We start from the raw sequence: 16,299 nt of genomic DNA, 5'->3' as shown, positions 1-16,299 counted from the left end.
CACCCACGTTGTAGTGTGTAACAGTGTATCGATACGTCATTCCTTCTAATTGCTGAAACACATTCCATTGGATGGATACACCACCTTTTATTCATCCATGCCTGAGTTGATGGACATTTGGGTTGTTCCAATTTTTTGGCTGTTATGAATGTTGTTATGAACATTCACGTACAAGCGTCTGTGTGGACAGGTGTTTTCAATTCTCTTGGGTATATACCTAGGAGTGGAATTGCTGGGTCATATGGCAACTGTATATTTAACTGTTGGAGGAACTGCCCGACTATTTTCCCCACTCAGTATGTGTTAACTGAGCCCTGTCATGCTGCTGGGCTAGGAACCAACAGCCCCACAGTGAACAGACCTAGCCACCTGCCCCCATGGAGCATACAGTCCAGCAAGAGAAGGAGGCATTAAACAGATAATTAAAAAATGGATTTTTTTTAGCACACCTGAGGATTGAACGAGGTCACAGGACAAGAATACACTCTTTTTTTTTTTTTTTTTTTAAGATTTTATATATTTATTTGACAGAGAGAGACACAGCGAGAGAGGGAACACAAGCAGGGGGAGTGGGAGAGGGAGAAGCAGGCTTCCTGCCAAGCAGGAGCCCCGATGCGGGGCTCGATCCCAGGACCCCGGGATCATGACCTGAGCTGAAGGCAGACGCTGAACGACTGAGCCACCCAGGCGCCCCGAATACAGACACTCTTGAAACATCAAATCTGTGATACCAAAAAAAACAAAACAAAACCACCTCTCAAAAAACAAAAATGAAGTTCTTGTAATTCAGCGGGTTCCTGAAAGTTCTCACCATCTGGGGGCAGAGAAATTCCGCATAGGTGCTCCGGGAGCATTGGAAATGATTTACGGGGATATTTAGACTTGGAAATGTAAGCAGGGAACAGGTTACAAAGTTTGAGGATGATAATTCTTGACGTCTCCCTTCAAGAGGTTGAAGAAACTCTCACGCTGGCTTCCTCCTCCTCCTCCTCCTCCTCCTCCTCCTCCTCCTCCTCCTCCTCCTCCTCGAGAGGGATTCAGGGCCACGGCTCCTTAAGGCCAAGGAGGAGGGACCACCTTCTTCACCTGCCCTCTGCCTTCCCGACTCAGCCGTCAGCAGCCTCCCCTTCCTGGCAACTATTCCCAACATTCACTTAAACAAAATCAATGCCCTACTTTTTAAAGGAGCAGTTACTTGTTCAGCCTCTCACAAGAAGAAGGGAAGCCCTGAAAATGTCAGCAATGAATTCCCAGTGATGTCAAAGTTTGATTTGACCTCAGGAGGTTAAAGTCGCCATATTTCAAGAGGCATAATTTACAAAGTTTTATTCCTGTTGAATTAATCCAAAATATTTGTACTTTGGGGGCACCTGGGTGGCTCAGTCAGTTGAGCATCTGCCTTCGGCTCAGGTCATGATCTCAGGGTCCTGGGATCGAGCCCCCGCGTCGGGCTCCCTGCTCAGTGGGGAGTCTGCTTCTCCCTCTCCCTCTGCTCCTCTCCGCACTTGTGCTCTCTCTCTCTCAAATAAATAAACAAATCCTTAAAAAAAAAAAAATTGTACTTTGACCGAGGTCCTGGGCTCAGTGCTGTGGGAAGATACAAAAAAACACAAGCATCTGCATCAGTCACTATGCTTAAGAAAGTGTGCGGTGAGAGAGAAGAGACTAAGATGGGCTGCACACAGCACAGGTGAGTCCAAGGAGTGCTGGAGCTAAAGGATACACAGTCATGCAGGGAGGAAGAGAGTTCCCCTCGGGCTAGGCTGGGAGCCCCCGGCTTCACGCAGGTAGTGGGATAGGCAACACACAGGCTTCCAGCAGGGGAGATGGCGTTCCAACAGGGCAGGATGATGGGTGCAAAGGCCCAGGGGCAGGAATTTAAAGAATATGTTAGGTCTGACAAAGAGGTTCCTGAATGAAGCTTCATTAAAACAAAAACAACAACAACAAAAATGAGGCCACTTCGAAGTTTCTAGTTTTTATCAGATAGTCCCAGTAAGACCTAAGATTTTTCTTTCATCCCTAAACAAATAGAGGCCCGACTACTGGGGCACAGCGATCTGAAAGAGAACACTGGATAGCCCTTCAGCTTCTTGTTCCCATGCTTCACCCTCAGTGTGGACAATGCCCTACAAACGTAGGGGTCCTCGATACCAATGACAGTGGACACATGAGAAAGGACTCTTCCCTGATGCTGGCTGGTGCTGGATCCCTAAAGGAGCAGGGTGGGACCTCCACTGGGGCTCTCTGGGATGGGTGGACAACACCCTGCAACACACACATACACACAGTGGTCCCACCCCTCACATGTGGCATGGGGCTTTTGCCTTCCATCCTCTGTTTTAACACTGGTTATTTCATTTCTGTACTCCCCAGACTTTCTCCTTGTTGTCTCCATAGGAAGCTTTGGAACTTCTCTGTTCCCTTCCTTCACAGCACCGGTTCCCAATAGGGGAGCTACTATTCTCCAGGAGGTATTTTAGAATTTTGTGGAGGCTTTTTTTTGGTTATCTCAATGCTGGGAGGGGCACTACTGGCTTTTACTAGGGAGAAATCAGGAAGTCCTCCTGCAATGTGCTGGAGAGTTCTGCAGGAATCATCCTATAGCCCACACGATGTTAGAATGTTCCATGAGACCTTTCTATAGGTAAAACAATCTGATTACAGTGCTTTGAGCCTTGAAACCTAACTCCATTTTACACGTGAACACAATGTATTTTTTACCTACTTTTATATGCCCAGTTTAACTACCGACCCTGTCCCAGGAATGCAATTACCACGGAAACAGAGGGGAAATTGCATTTCCTTTTGTGTCGAATTTTACGGTATTCAGCATTTTGGAAAATCACACTACCTACAGCAACTCTACTAGTGTTTTTTGAGCTTCCCAGACAACACACCTGGGGCAGTCTGCATCTTTAGTGGTGTTGTGTGTGGGTGCAGGACGTCTGACTCCTCTGCTGTAACTTCTAGTGCAGCCACACCCAAGAATTTACATTTTTGAAAGTAATATTTTAAGTTGGTGTCCTTTTCCCTTATATTAGAGTTAGAGTTTGTGACATTTGTATTTTCCAAAGATGCCACACCAATATATACCCCATTCCACGTGCTTTCCTTACAACATGACATTGATATTCCTCCGCTGAGCTTGGAGCGGGGTGGGTGGGGCACGGCAGGTGAGGGGGTGGACTGCAATGTTCCTTCCCCTTGCACTGGGTGGACCTTTGTAACTGCCTTGACCAACAGAATGTGGTAGAAGTAATGCTGTGTGATGTCTGAAACTAGGTGTGATGGTTAATTTTGTGTGTCAACTTGGCTGAACCACCGTGCCCAGATATCTGGTCAAGCATTATTCTTGATGTTTTTGTGAAAGTGTTTTTGGATCAGATTAACATTTAAGACTGTAGACTTTGAGTAAAGGAGATTGCTCTCCATAATGTAGGTGAGCCTCACCCAATCAGTTGAAGACTCAAATAGAACAAAAGACTGAAAGGGGGAATTCTGTAGCCAGTGGCCTTCAGACTTGAACTGCAGCAATGGCTCTTTGAGTCTCCAGCCTGCTGGCTCACTTTGCAGATTTCGAACTTGCATTTTGGAATTATAGATTTGGGTATATATATATATATATATATATATATATATATATAGGTTCTGTTTTTCTTAAGAACACTAATACACTAGGTCATAAAAGGTGATACAACCTTCACCTTGCTCTCTCCTTCCTTTGGGTACTTGCCTTGGAAAAAAAGCCACTATGTTGTGAGGAAGCCCAGGCAACATGGAGAAGCCATGTGTGGATGTTCCTGCCAACAGGCACCTAGCTGGTAAACAGCCTCAATAACCAGTGAGTGAGTAAAGGAGTGAGTAAAGGAGCCTGTGAGAGACACCAGCCCCCAGCCTTCATCAACAACTGTAATCTGAAGCCCCAGACATCCCAGGGCAGAAATAGCCATCCTCACTATGTTTGGTCTGAATTACTAACCAATAGAAATCTTGAGATAATAAATGATTAAAGAATTTCGCTTCAAGACTTAGTTCAAAACTTTTTTTATCTAAATGATTTGATACTTGAAAGATAGGGTCCCTGGGGGTGCCTGGGTGGCTCAATCGTCCGACTCTTGATTTCAACTCACGTCATGATCTCAGGATCGTGAGATAGAGCCCCAGCTTGGGCTCCGCAGTTGAGTGTGGTGCATGCTTAAGATTCTCTCTCTCCCTTTCCCTCTGCCCCTCTCCGCTCTCTCTCTCTAAAAAGAAAGAAAGGAAAGAAAGAAAGAAAGAAAAGAAAGAAAGAAAGAAAGAAAGAAAGAAAGAAAGAAAGAAAGAAAGAAGATAGGGTCCCTAAAGAGTGAAGATTAAAATGGTAATAAGGACTTTGCGATCAAACCTATGAAAATTGAGCACACCCTACCTAGTCTAGGGACACACCTGCCTTGGTGACTTCCTGACCAGGTGCTTTAGGTGATAAGGCAGAGTAAGGCCCAAACTACACCCTCTAATATCTGGCCTGGAAAGATGCTACTTCCTGTCTCAGTGAGTTCCCACCCAGATCCTCAGGGGTCTGGCCTCCCACATGCACCTCCAGTCAGGGCCTGCCCACATTCCAGGGAAACCGAAGGCCAGCTTTGAGGAAGAAGCTGCTGACCAGGAGTTGACTAGCTGCTTTCCTGATCCTCCGGAAACCAGGGCATTTAGATGGATCACCTCTGGGTCCAGAGTCATGCCCCCTGGAGACCCAGAGGAAATTCAATCAAGCCCCAGGCTGTTCAGGAAGAGCTAGAAGCTAGCCCCAGCCGCGCCGCAAGAACAGGAAGCCCAGACTGGGAAGCAAGGGTTCCGCGCCTGAGCTTTCCTTCACACAGCAACGCTTAACTTGGGAATCTGAATCCGGGCCAAAGAAAATCATTCTGACAGTGGCTGGTCCCAAAGACAACAATGCCCATGATGACGGTGACATGTTCTCAAAGCAGACCAGCAGAAGGGAGCCCGGGAGGGTCCCAGCCGCGAAGCTGGCAAGCCCGTGTTGAGCACAATAGAAGTTCTTCATCCCCTTGAAAAGCGTGTGGACAATAAAGATAGCCAGAGTTTATGCAGCGCCTGCCGTGTGCCTGGCACTGGGCTCAGCTCTTTACAAACATGGTCTTATCACATTCTTAAAATATCCTCTCAAGTAGGTACAGTATTTGCTCCACTTTACACATGAGGACACAGACTTGGCCTGCAACACGAGTCAGATACTCTGCATTTCAAAGCCTGCGCTCTGACCCACTGTGCTGTTATCCTGACCCCCCCTTAACCCCTGAATGTGTACTCCCCAGGTACAAGACAAGCTCCTCCGTGACCACTGGACAACCATGACGATCAGGAAATTGACACTGACTCAATAATACCGTGCGATCCACAGCTCCCAGTCAGATCTCGCTGGTTGTCCTAATGACGCCACTTACAGGTCGAGCATCCAAACTGGGATCCCAGTTGCATTCAGTTGTCATGTCCCTTTAGTCTATTCCAATCTAGAACAGTTCTTCAGACATGCCTCATCTTTCACGACCTTGACAGTTGTGAAGAGCACAGGCCGGTTACACTATGTCACGCCCCCCAATTTGAGTTTGTCTGATGCTTCCTCGTGGTTTATACATTTGGGGCAGGAATACCACAAGAACGGTGCTGTGTTCTTTTCAGGTTATTGTATTAGGAGGCACACGACATCAATTTGCCCCATTCCTGATAAACATAGAGGGACTTTTAACCAAGGACTTGGAGTCATATACTAAGAAAAAACACTGTAAGAGCCTAGAATTCCCATGCCCCCCACCCCGCCCCACCGCCCAGCTCAACAAATCCCATTTTGAGGGGCAGCCAGCTGGGCAGAGGCCAGACCCAGTCTAGAAGGGGAACAACAATATCGCTGGAAGGTGTTAGGACAGAACAGATTGTATTTGTCTGGACTCGTCCTAGGGAGGAAACTGGAGTGGTAGGAGGGAGTTCTTCCCCAGCCATTTGGGGAGGAGGGAAAGACCCCACAGGGGTATTCTCAAACAACTGGAAGACCAAAGAGCTGGACGCCAGGGAAGGAAAACACGAAGCTGCCTCGGGACAGGGAAGGAAAACACGAGGCAAGAAAAAATGAGCAGAAGGAGAGGAAAAACAGGACACAACAGCATCAGCACAAAGGCTCAAAGTATTTGTTTCATGTAACTGCATAGGTGTTTAAAAAGTAAGCTTAAGGGGCGCCTGGGTGGCTCAGTCGTTGAGCGTCTGCCTTCGGCTCAGGTCATGATTCCAGGTCCTGGGATCGAGCCCCGCATCAGGCTCCCTGCTCGGCGGGAAGCCTGCTTCTCCCTCTCCCACTCCCACTGCTTGTGTTCCCTCTCTTGCTGTGTCTCTCTCTGTCAAATAAATAAATAAAATCTTTAAAAAAAAAAAAAAGCTTAAAACCCATATAAACTAAGCCTAAGGACATAAAACTTATGACCTCCACATCTTAAATAAAAACCCACTTGAATTGAAACAAAACAATGGAAAAGAAATAAAAAGTAAGCTTATTTTGATGTTATCTCTTAGTCCGTGGACTTGTAACCAAATAACCTGTGCTGATAATCCCAGATCTTTGGGGAAATTCCTCAGTCTTGCTGAGACTCAGGTTTCTCATCTGTGAAATGAGGAGGAAAAGCACCTCACAGCGTTGCCCCGAGGACTAAATAGACACCCCTCGTCATGCACTCGGGCCGTCCCGACTGGGCCGACTGTGTAGCAGCACAGTTCCCGGGCTGGGAATTCAGCAGAGGACACAAGAGCCCCCACAGAGCTGACATCCGGGGGGCACAGCCTACCAGAGTGTTCTGTAAGCTGTCACGCACTGCTGTCATGCCCTGGGCACATTGAAGGAGTCACTGCTATTCCAAGGTAATAGTGAATGTGACCTACGTATTGGGGAAATCAAGTCACAGAGGCGATGTAAGCCACAGTAGTACTAAGCAGAGACACGAGGTCACTCCCAGTTCTCTTCAGAGTCTGTTATCTGGGAAAGAAATGTGCCTATCTGAAAACCTATCATGGATGACAGGAGCAGAAAATCTCTGGAAGAATACTGACCAAACTTCTCGGGGGGAAGGATGAGAGACAGAGTCTTACTCAGCCGCAGCTGCTGAGTCAGGAGCAAACCGGGTGTTGTATGATCTGAGGAGTCTGGAGACCTGCTGAGTGAAAAGTTGCTCCTGGCACTAGGTCTTCGGCTTTCTCTTTGCCTTTCTGACTTTCTCTGCCTCTTCCTAAAAATCCATGTCCTCCTCACATCTTCCCAAACCCACACAAACACTAGTGCTCACGTTTTGGTCACTATAATTTCCAGTCGGATTTCATTATTAAGCAGCTACCTCTCTTCACTGTCTCCCTTTATGGAGAGCCCATTTATACACAAAAAAATAAAGTTTTTAACAGAAGCACAAAAAGCAACTCACTCTTTAAAAAAGCTTTGCTTTTTTGCAGAAGATTGATTGATTGACTTGAGAGAGAGAGAGAGAAAGCACATGTGAGCAAGCCCGAGCTGGGGGGAGGAGCACAGGGAGAGGGACAAGCAGACTCCCCGCTGAGTACCGAGCCCCCGTGGGGCTCAATTCCAGGATGCCGAAATCATGACCTGAGCTGAAATCAAGAGTCAGACACTCAACCGACTGAGCCACCCAGGGGCCCCCCCAAAATGTTTTTGTTGGGGAGCCTGCCTGGCTCAGTCAGTAGAGCACATCACTCTTGACATCAGGGTCATGAGTTTGAGCCCCATGTTGGGTGTGGAGCCTACTTAAAAAAAAAAAAAAGTAAAAAAATAAAGTTGTGGTGGTAATATATACATAACACAATATTTATCCTTTCAGCCACTTATGAATGTACAGTTCAGTGGCACTAAATCCACCCCCAGGGCCGGGTAGCCAGCATCACTATCTGTACCCAAAACGTCTTCATCATCTCCAACAGAAACTGTGCTCCTACTGAACAATAACTCCCCCTTCGCCTGCCCCATCAGCCCCCAGAAACCTCTCTTCTACTTTCCGTCCCTGTGAACTGGCCTCTCCTCGGTACCTCACATACGTGGAATCAGACACTATTTATTCTTCCATGTCGGGCTTATTTTCTGACATCATATTTTCAAGGCCTATCCAAGTTTCAGCATCTATCAAAATTTCATCCTTGTTTTGTGGCTGAATACTATTCCATTATATATACCTTGCTTATCCATTCGTCTGTTGATGGACATCATTTGGGTTGTTTGCACCTTTTGTCTACTGTGAATAAAACCGCTATGAACATGGGTGTGCAGGTTATCTGTTTGCGTCTCTGCTTTCAGTTCTTTGGGATACAGCCCCCGAAATGGCGTTGCTGAGTCATAGGATAGTTCTATGGTAGTTTGAAGCAACTCACTTTTGAGGGTTTTTTTTAATGAATATGCTTATACCCTTACTCTGTTCCATAAAAGGATTTGAGATGTTTAGAAAAACACACATAATAAAGAGGGAGAAAGAGTTCAAAGAACTAGGGCAAAGGGAAGACTGGTTTGGAGCACCTGGGTGGCTTGGTCAGTTAAGTGTCTGCCTTGGGCTCAGGTCATGATCCCAGGGTCCTGGGATCCAGTCCCGCACTGGGCTCCCTGCTCAGCCCAGTGCTTGTGCTCTCTCTCTCAAATAAATAAATAAAAATCTTAAAAAAAAAAAAAGGGGGGGGGGAACTGGTTAGCGCTTGGGCAGGGCGGATCTGCCCCTCAGACACACGCTCATGTCTTCTCCCCTCCTGGGATGTGCTACCACATTCAGAAGGCTGTTTCCTTGGCAGATGACCCGGCTGTGCTGCGTTGACGGAGTGGCCTCTCCAAGCAGCACACTTCACAGGGGCTTCACTGTGCACACGAACCGGGTGGAAATTGGCACCATAACCTGAACCACACCGCATTTCTCCTGAATTCAGACCTAGGCCTGGGTGGGTCCTTTAAGGACCATCGAGGGCAACCCTCTCAACACCCAGATGAGGAAAGATGCAGAGCGGTTAAGTGCCCCCAGGGAAAAGGCAAAGTGTGCAAATAGCAGAACTGAAATTCAAAGCCCTATGTCCAGATGCCAGCCGAGAACCCTCCCTGCTGCTTCTCATTTCCATGACCCTGCTTTCCTTTGCTTCAGCTCTGCAAATTCTTCACTTATTTGGGAAATTATGATGTTCTCGTTCTTTTCAAACTTCTCCAAAAATTATGTAGTTTCAAAATTCTGAAGACTAAAATGACTATGATGTGGTCCTAAATAAGGTGGACATTAACCGTGTACCCTAGGAGAGACGCCACAAATCCCATTGCTGAAGCATAAGCTGTGTTACTTATTTTATAAAACTTTCCATTAGCTGGTTCCTCAGTAAGAGTGTTACTTCCTGGTTTCCATGGTGATTTTTTAAAAATTTCATTCAAACACTAATATCCAGATGAGAGCAGACGCGAATCCAACACGCCAGAGCTTTGTGATGACCAGAGCTATACCTCGTGATGGACCTCGCATCAGCCAAACATTCACCGAGCTCTGGGTGACAGCGGGCGGACAGGGGACGGGGGTGAAACTGGACAGACCCTAAGGATCCTGCTCCATCTGGGCTTCCATTTCGATGCTAACATGAACTGCTTTGGGGCGACATGAAGCTGCTCACGCACAACCTGCTGAGCTCGCATGTGCTGGGGGGGGGGGAGGGGCGTGGCTTCCCTCTGCTCCTCCAGGCCACCGAGGTCCGCATCAACCCGGTGGAGTTCAACACTGACTTCGTGTGATACCCAAGTTGCATCTGGTCGAGGTGCCCAAAGGGCCGATTGAAGGGTATGAGCATGATGAGAAATTCCTGAGGCAGATGCACCACGTGCTGCTGGAGGTGGATGTGCTGGAAGGCACCTTGCAGTGCCCAGAGTCTGGACGTCTGTTCCCCATTAGTCGTGGGATCCCCAACATGCTGCTGAGTGATGAGGAAACCAAGACTTAATCGTGCCAGGTGCTAGTTTTTCAGTCTGTAACCAGGAATGTTTTTGTTGATGTATATCCTGTTTGCTAGGTCTGTCGTGTATCCCCAAACCTGGACCCAGTGACACACGAAACACAGTGTTCTTGAGCTCGATATATCTCTTTTTCTCATTAAATGTTCAAAACCAAAAAAAAAAAAAATTTTTTTTCTTTTAGAACAGCTTTAGGTTCAGAGCTAAATTAAGAGGAGGTATAGAGATTTCCAGTTACCCCTCCCCCACGCACACACTCATGCAGAGCCTCCCCCATTATCAACATCCCCCGCCAGAGTGACACACTTGTTACAAGTGACCAACCTACACTGACACTTCATAGTCACCCAAAGCCCATAGTTTACATTAGGGCTCATTCCCGGTGCTGTCCACTCTATGGGTTTAGAATGACATATATCCCTCATTGGAGTATCACACAGATATCATACTTTCACTGCCCTAAAAAAATCCTTTGTGTGTTTATTGACTTTTTTGGACATATTTCATCTTTCACTAAAACAATGCCCTCAGAAGCATTGCAACTTCCTCTCTTCCCTCCATGAGTCACCTTAAAGCACACTGGTGGTTTCAGGACTTCCTCAGTATTTTTCTAGATGTGTCTTATATAAATTTACAGGCTTCCCCTAGAAGAGGTCTAACAGATCTCCTCATTCAACTTCAATGCAATTCCTCAAACCCTGTAGATGTGGCAGAGAGGGTGGTCGCGGACTCTAGCACAAGATTGCCCTGCTCCAAATCCTAGCTCTTGTTTTGTGCCATCCTACAAGCTGCCTCATCTCCTTATGCCTCGTTTTCTCATCTGAAAAATGGGGATGATAGTAATATAACCTACCTTATTAGGTCACTATAAGAAGTAAGTGAGTTAATATATATATATATTGGCCTTGGAGAAGTGTCTGGCACTTTAATAAATTATCGACAAAACTCTTGCCTGCACAAGCCAGGCATCACCAGGCTTTGGGGACATAATGATAAATAAAACATAGATCCTGCTTTCAAGAGGGTTATTCAGAGGAGAACACAGAAAATACACACATGGAAAAGCAACATCACATGTTCTTATCATGAACATTTTTTTAAAGATTTTATTTTTAAGTAATCTCTACACCCAACGTGGGGCTCAAACTTACAACCCCAAGATCAAGAGTTGCATGCTCTACCGACTGAGCCAGCCAGGCACCCCTATCATGAACATTTTTAAACAAGATAGTACCATGTCACTCTGTGTTCTGTATGGAAACTTGTTGCTATAATATTACCACTGAATACCAGCCATTTTCATTTAGAATTTGCTAAATGCCACCATCCATTAATTCACCAATATTTATCGAGCACCTACCATGTTGTAGGCACTATACTAGGCCCTTAGGACATAAATGTGATATAGACTCAAAATGTTGACATGTCATTCTCCCCAGCCTTCCCTCTTCCTCCACCTTCTATGCCCCACTCAAGAGTGTCTATGACTGCCTTCTTGGTTCCTGAGCTTCAAGGTAGAGGGGAGAGCTGAGCATTGAGAGAGGTTGGCTTGATTTACATAATTGAAGTGGTGTGGGGGTGGACAGGAGAGATATACAGATTTGAGTAAGTTGGAAGAAGGGAGATTTTGGAGAGTAGCTGCTGTGATGAGTGTGACTTTGGGGACACAGACACATGATGAGGAACTTTAGAACTTCTGCTGGGCACTCTGCAGTGTAATTCCTTCTACCTAGCCTTGTCTAGAGACTTCAGTAAAGATTCCAGGGCTTTTGGATGTGAACCTGGTGCTTCTTTTGAATATCGTTCCATGCTGAGACTGGCTGTAGCAGCCAGCTTCCACGAAGGCTCAGTGAGTCTTGCCTGCTGGAATTCATGCCCTTGTGTGGTCCCCTCCCACAATGAATAGGGACAAAAACTGTGTAACAATAGGATACTGCAGAAAGGAAAGAGTGGAACATCTGAGGCTATATCCTAAAAGACACTGCAGCTTCTACCTCATTCTATTGGATGGATCACTTGCTCTCAGGGAAGTCACCTGCCATGTTGTGAGGATCCTCAAGGTCAAGTCCATGTGGGAGAACCAAGGCCCCCTCCAACAGCCAAGATACTCTGCCAGCCACATGAGTGAGCCTTCTTAGAATTGGATCCTACAGCCCTGGCCAACAGCTTGCTGCAACCTCACGAGAGATCCCCAAGCCAGAACCACTCAACTGAGCCACTCCAAAATACCTGACCTGTGTGAGATAATAAACAGTCACTGTTATTTTTAAATCTCTAGGTTTTGGGGTAAATTTTTGTGCAGCTAAACACTGGCTATGAGGTGGCTCATCTTTACTGAGGTACCCAAAGCTACCTGAGGTTCCCGGCCACCTCAACCCATAAACACAAAAGAGGACACAGCAAGAGTAATACTTGGATCTCACCTCTCTCACCTCTTCTGCTGAAGCAAGACCTGGACCTGAGATCTTCTGTAAATTAACCATTCCCCCTACTTCCTTAGGAAAATGACAAGTATGCTTATGAATTGGGAGAAGAGGCATATGTCTCCTGTGTGTTTATGAATCTCCCTGGGTGCGGTTTTCCTGTCTCTCACGGGCATCGCTGATGGGTTCTGAGATACCACTGTTTCCTGCCGGCGCCATACTGCCACCAGGGGTCAGTGCCCCTGGCCAAGCACCAAAGTCTCCCACCAGGCATTGCCGCGACCTTCCACGTATTGCTTCTGAGCAATTCACTGGACCAAAGTGAGGAGCTACTCTGTAATGGTGTGGCTGAAAGATGCTTCTCTCCTCTCCAATGCAGTGTCCTTACCCTACGGTTCTATTGAGAGTTTATGGAAATAATTTGTTTTTACTCACAGCCCTCTCTCTCCTTAGGTCTCAGACCTGTGTCCATATGTTGAGACTTCCACTGAGTGACCTGTATGTTGTTATCAGGATTTTTTTTTAAAAGATTTTATTTATTTATTTGACAGAGAGAGAGACAGCGAGAGCAGGAACACAAGCAGGGGGAGTGGGAGAGGGAGAAGCAGGCTTCCCGCAGAGCAGGGAGCCTGATGCGAGTCTTGATCCCAGGACCCCGGGATCATGAACTGAGCCAAAGGCAGATGCTTAACCAACTGAACCACCCAGGCACCCCTGTTATCAGGATTTTTAGTACCCTGTGGTGCCCCAGCATTTGTTGCTGGGTCAGGCTCAACATGGCTGCAGGCAGCTCTAGGCTCACATCATGCCAGTTTGGCAACACTAGGGAAGAAAAGAATTTCCTGCTTTAGAAGACATAACTCCCAGGGAATGGCTCTGATTGGCTGGACTTGGGTCTCATGCCCACCTCTTGGGCTATAGACAGGGGAAGGCAGGGGACTGTGCTAGACAGCCCCACCAGGATTACCCGGAGCTCCCCAAAGGAAGGAGGCATGCTCTCACCCTCAAAGCAGTAGGGAGGGAGGGGAAGGGATGGTGGCAGATTAAAATAACAACTTCCCACTGTCCTTCAGTTTCTAGACCGCCTAGGCATCCGAGTGTGACCTCCAGCATTGGACCCAGTGATCCCAGCCATTCAAGGTCATGGTCCCTAACTGAGGAGCTTGCTGTCTCCAGAGTGGGGTCCATCTATACCACTTTCTTTGACTCATTCCATGTGCTCCTTCCTCAGACTCTAGTTCAAGGGTGAGAGGTCATGACTTTTGCACCCTCTTTATCATATTCCTTCTAAACTTCCCTGAATGTTGCCCTTTGAGTTGCCTTTCCCTGCCATCCTGATGTCTGCCTGTACTTGCCAAAAGTCATTCCCACATAACCAAATTTTTAAAAATGCATAGATTTATAACCTCCTGCTTATTCTCCAGCTTTGAGTCCAGCTGTGAGAATTTTAGGGCAAGACACTCAGGGGTCCAGGTGTTAGACCTTTACATAATGCAAGTATGGCAGCCTCCCTCCTTCCTACCTCATGATCCCGTGTAACTTTGAAGTGAGTAATCAGACAATTGCTCTTTTTGTGACCAGAGGAATCTCTTCTGTTGACAGCCCCATGGGTCCTTCTTGCCACTGCCAATAGCCCTTGATGATTGGTCTAGAAACTGACCCATCCTCATTGGATGTAGCATTTCACCAGTGTCCTGGCAAAGTGCCTGACAGTGTTCTCTGCTCGCAAACTGCCTTGCCCATCTTCCTTAGACTGCCAAGGAGGTGCATCGGTCCTCTGTGGATGGGTCAGGTGATTTGTCAAAGAGCAGGAAACCATGGGATGGGCAAAGGTTCTAATTATACAGCGCTGTCATGCCTTCAAACAACACAAAGGAAAAGTGTCGCTGTATTAATTTCCTAGAGCTGTGATAACAAAAGTACCACAAACTGGGGGGCTTAGAACAATAGAAATGTATCGTGTCCCAGTTCTGGAGGCTAGAAGTCCAAAATCAGGGTGTCAGCAGGGCTGTGCTCCCTTGAAAGCTCCAGGGAAGGATCTGTTCCAGGCCTCTGTCCTAGATGCTTGGCCTCTCACAGCATAACTCCAGTATCACCTCATGTTCTCCTTGTCTTCATGTCTCAAATCTCTCCATTTTATAAGCATACCAATCATATTGGGTCAGGGCTCTACTAATGATTGGGTGGGGTATTAACTTGATTACCTTTGTAAAGTCCCTATCTCCAAATAAGGTCATATTCGGAGGTCCTGGGGGTTAGGTCTCCATGTATCTCTTTTTTGGGGGAAGGGACATAATTCAACCCATACCAGAGACCTAGGCCTTCAAAAGAAGGTTGTCCTGTGGGGTTCCTTTCTCTAAACTTCTTTCTCTGTACTCCAAATTCCCCTCTTCACAGGCAGCTGCCTTTTCTGTGTCCCCTGGTCCAGGGCTTCACCCTGCCATTGCAGAAGCTCTCTTCTGAGACCTTGCCATCTGCTGAGCCATTATGACCCTAGAGGGGACAGGGTGGCCCCACAGTGGGGGATCCCACTTCAGTTCAGTCTCCTCACCAGCCAGAGGCATGACAGATCACTCACCACTTTTCAAAAAAAAAAAAAAAACAAAAAAAACTGGCAAGTCACTCCAAAATGAGCATTGGCTTTTCTTGGCAACCATACCATCTAATCTCCTATGAGAAAAAGAATCCCTTGGGGTTGGTTTATTTGTTTGGTGCAGAGTTGAATTAATCATTCTCTGCAGTTCAGGGCAACCCACCATCAAGGGTCAGTACACTACCCATTCCTCACTTGCTCTTGCTCTCTCCTCTTCCTCATCAATGGTCTCTCCCAGTCCTGCCTCTTTCCCATAGGCACCCACTCTAGGGCTCGCTGTGAGTCCTAGAAGAGGCCTGGGTCCTTGTCAAGCACATAGGGTTGTTTTAATTTGTTTTGTACTTTTAATTTTTATGAATGGTCTATTGCTCTAGATAGCATTGTGCTTCTTACTTTTATTACTCTATTGATGTTCCTCATGTTAAGATGATTTTATTCTCACCACTTTTGCAACATAAGCTTCAACATAGTTGAATTAAGGAACATTTGATTTCTTCTTGGGTCTGGCTTATGTTACAAGAGCCCTAAATGTAACTATAATTGACACTCTCCTCTACATCCCAGAGGGGTAGCACCAGATCCGATTAGACTGAATTCTCATTCCACATCTCTCTGCATCCCACCTGTACAAAGGCAATGGGAAGTGCCCCGTGTCACCTCACATAACCCAGACACAGACACATAAATGCAGTCTGATCCTATTCACTGATACCGCGAGGATGCAACCAGCCACATCCAGGATGTGGGGATTCCAAAGGACAAATGACCTGGTTTCTTCAACAAATAAATGTCATTAAAAGAAGATGGGATGAGGGGTGGTAAAGGAGAAATGAAAATGGGTTAAGAGATACTTAAGAGACATATTAACCAAGTGCAATGTGTGAACCTTATTTAGATCATGATTTGAAAAAGCCAACTGTAAAAACACATTTTCAAGATAATGAAGGAATTTTCAACATAAATCAGGTATTAGATGAAATTGAGTTTTTAGGTTTTTTAGGTACAATAATTCTATTATTAATATGGCTTTAGTAAAGCTCTTATTTTTAGATATTCATATTGAAGCATTTATAGATGATATGATGTCTCGTATTTGCTTTATAATACTCTAGTGTGGGGGTTGGCAAATTTTTTCTGTAAAAGTTTAGATAGCAATATTTTAGGCTTCCTAGGCCACATGATCTCAGTCATAACTACTCAGCCTTGCTGTGATGGGAAAACAGGTATAGATATTGCACACATGAATAGGTAGGCTGTGGTCCAATGAAACTTTA

General features: G+C 46.2%; 1 pseudogene; it reads left to right on the top strand.

The window, feature by feature from the left end:
• Nucleotides 1–9,661: 9,661 nt before the first annotated feature.
• LOC118553237 (multifunctional methyltransferase subunit TRM112-like protein pseudogene) lies at nt 9,662–10,172 on the top strand (annotated as a pseudogene).
• The last annotated feature ends 6,127 nt before the right edge of the window (nt 10,173–16,299 follow it).

This window comes from Halichoerus grypus, chromosome 8 (assembly GCF_964656455.1).
Source record: "Halichoerus grypus chromosome 8, mHalGry1.hap1.1, whole genome shotgun sequence".
NCBI classification, from domain to species: Eukaryota; Metazoa; Chordata; class Mammalia; order Carnivora; family Phocidae; genus Halichoerus; species Halichoerus grypus.
This window is presented reverse-complemented; position numbering and strand designations above follow the sequence as displayed.